The sequence below is a fragment of the Mustela nigripes genome, unplaced genomic scaffold (assembly GCF_022355385.1).
Source record: "Mustela nigripes isolate SB6536 unplaced genomic scaffold, MUSNIG.SB6536 HiC_scaffold_69, whole genome shotgun sequence".
Lineage (NCBI taxonomy): Eukaryota > Metazoa > Chordata > Mammalia > Carnivora > Mustelidae > Mustela > Mustela nigripes.
In genome coordinates, this window is record NW_026739484.1 from 32,744 (window position 1) to 35,430 (window position 2,687).

Consider the following 2,687-nt stretch of genomic DNA (forward strand, 5'->3'; position numbering starts at 1 on the left):
AAAATTAGTAATAATAATAATTGAAAAAGGAAAAGATAAAATTGTGATTTGGGGGAAATTTAGTGGTTAGGTACCTAAAAACAACAATGATCGCAGTAAATCAGGATCATAAAGTATTTGGACTAATAAGTTTTCCACAAAGTTGTCAGGTAAAATACAAACATAATAAAATCAGTAGCATCCTTCTCTAAACAAGTTATAACCAACTATAAATAAGACACTTTGTAGAAAATTGACAAAAACTAAGATGTATTTAGGACTTAGCTTAACCACACACAAAAAAATCTATGGAAAAATTCTGAAGGTAATAAGGTAGAAAGTGATCTGGATGAGTGGAGAGATATTGCTGGCCTTTAGTCAGTGATAATGTATTTTTTTTTTCTTTTTAAGATTTTTTTAAGTTTATTTATTTGATAGACAGAGATCACAAGTAGGAAGAGAGACAGGTGGAGAGAGAGGGGGAAGCAGGCTCCCTGCCGAGCAGAGAGCCAGATGCAGGGCTTGATTCCAGAGTCCTGGGATCATGACCTGAGCCGAAGGCAGAGGCTTAACCCACTGAGCCACCCAGGCGCCCCGATAATATATTTTTAAAAACTCCTAATATTCAATATTAGTTACTTTGATCAATTCTATTTAAACCCCCACTTGGATACTTTTGAGAACCATGATAAATTTACTCTAAAATATAAATGGAAGAATAAAGGTTAACAAGTAGTTAAATATAGCATTAACCCTTGCCACTTAACATTTGATTCTTGGACAGACATCATCATTGTCATCATATTGTGGGATCTGGTAATTTATGCAAGACTCTTGGGACTCACCCCAGACCTTGTGGGTCAGAATATGTATTTTATCAAGGTCCCCAAGTGATCTCTATGAAGTGTTTCTGTGTGTGTGTGTGTGTATACAGGTTTATGTAGGTTTTACTAGAGAAGAGATTACTATAAATCAATAAGAGAAAGATAACATTTCGACCTAAGATTGCATACAGTTGAACCAAGACCTACAGAAGACTAAAAAAATCGGTAATCTTATCTGGAGAGGTTCATGTTCTTTGGTAAATAGAAAAACATTTTTTTTTTCCCCCCACACATCTGCCTTCATTGTGAAAAGCAGCTGGGACACTTCCAGCAATAGTAAATTAATTTACAAAAGTAAGGGTTCAGTGAGGTCAGCTGGTTTGAGCCTTTGAAAGGTCAGAATGTATATGCTGACCCACAGCAGCAAGAAGAGGAATACAAAGCCATGAAGAGCAAGGCCACCAAGGAGCTGAGGAGCTCTTTATAGAAATCCTAAATGTTCTTGGTGGCAGTAAGCTCTTAACGGAAGAACCAGGCAGTGAAGAACATGCCAGTGGCCAATAGCACCATGGTCAGATGGGGGAAGGCAACCAGGTTCACTGGGCAGGTTTATCTGCTCATGGCCCCCTGCTCCATTTTGCCAGGAGCAAGATCATCCATTGCTCCACCACTGGAATGGAAAAATAAAAATTATATAAAGAGGCACCATTTTGGATAGATTATGGGCCTGGATAATGCCACATGTTTGGCGAAATGTGAACTCCAGGAATCCTGACATTCTGTTGGGAGCTGTCGATTACTGCAGGACTCCTGGAAAGCACTGAAGCAGTTCTCAGTAAAATTAAATTACTCACATGTTCGATGGGCCAGCAATCCCAGCCCTGGACACAGAGCCCAAAGTCTGTGAGGGAACACGCACAGGTTCATTGGTGCAGTGTTGCTTGTGGTATCAGCAAACTGCAGACTCTCCAGGCATTCATAGCTTCAGGATGGGCAGGCGTGTGTGGTGGGTGTACCCTGTGGAATACTATGCAGTTATATTAGATAGTGGGCAAAATAAACACACATGCTGAAAACAGTATGCCTTGGGGCGTCTGGTGGCTCTCTCGGTTGGGTATCTGCCTTTAGCTCAGGTCGTGATCCCAGGGTCCTGGGATGGAGCCCCACATCGAGCTCCCTGCTCAGTGGGCAGTCTGCTTCCCCACTGCTCATGCTCTCTCTCTCTCTGGTTCGCCCTATCTCAAATAAATAAAATCTTTAAAAAAAAAAAAAAGAAAGAAAACATCAGACCTTATAGGAAAGTAAAAATAACTAGCTCATAAGCATCGTTTTCATAAGTTAAAATGATAAGAACGAAAGCTGTTCAATTTATGAGACCATATAGAAAAGAACCATACTCATCAAACACATTGGAATAGTTTACGGTTTCAGGGAGGTATGGAATGGGAATGGGGAATAGGTAAAATATGCCAAATAATTGAATTGGAAAAGGGACTAATGGTAATGATTTGCTATGAATTAAAGTGCATGATTAACTTTTTCAAAGAGAAAGAGGAAGGCAGAGATAGAATGTAAATTATGAGAACTTTAAATTATAAAAATAATTAAATAAATTATAATGCAGTTATGTAGAATATAAAAGTCAGTAGGCCCTGTATTCAAGAGTTTTGAGATCTACCGTCATCCAGTACAATAATATAATGCTTAGAAGTGATCCTTCACCTGAGCATTTTAATACATTTCAGTGTGTTAATACTTTGCACTATAACCCCAAGAAAACTTTTTTTAGAGCCGTGATGGTGTAAACATAATCTCTATAAAAAGTTGAATTTTGTTGAGATGCAATTTTTTTTAAAGATTTTTATTTATTTGAGGGAGAAAATG

At 38.3% G+C, this 2,687-nt stretch overlaps 1 pseudogene; it reads right to left on the reverse strand.

Moving 5' to 3' along the window:
• Positions 1 to 1,149: 1,149 nt before the first annotated feature.
• On the reverse strand, positions 1,150 to 2,375 carry LOC132008089 (transmembrane protein 258-like; annotated as a pseudogene).
• Positions 2,376 to 2,687: the final 312 nt, after the last annotated feature.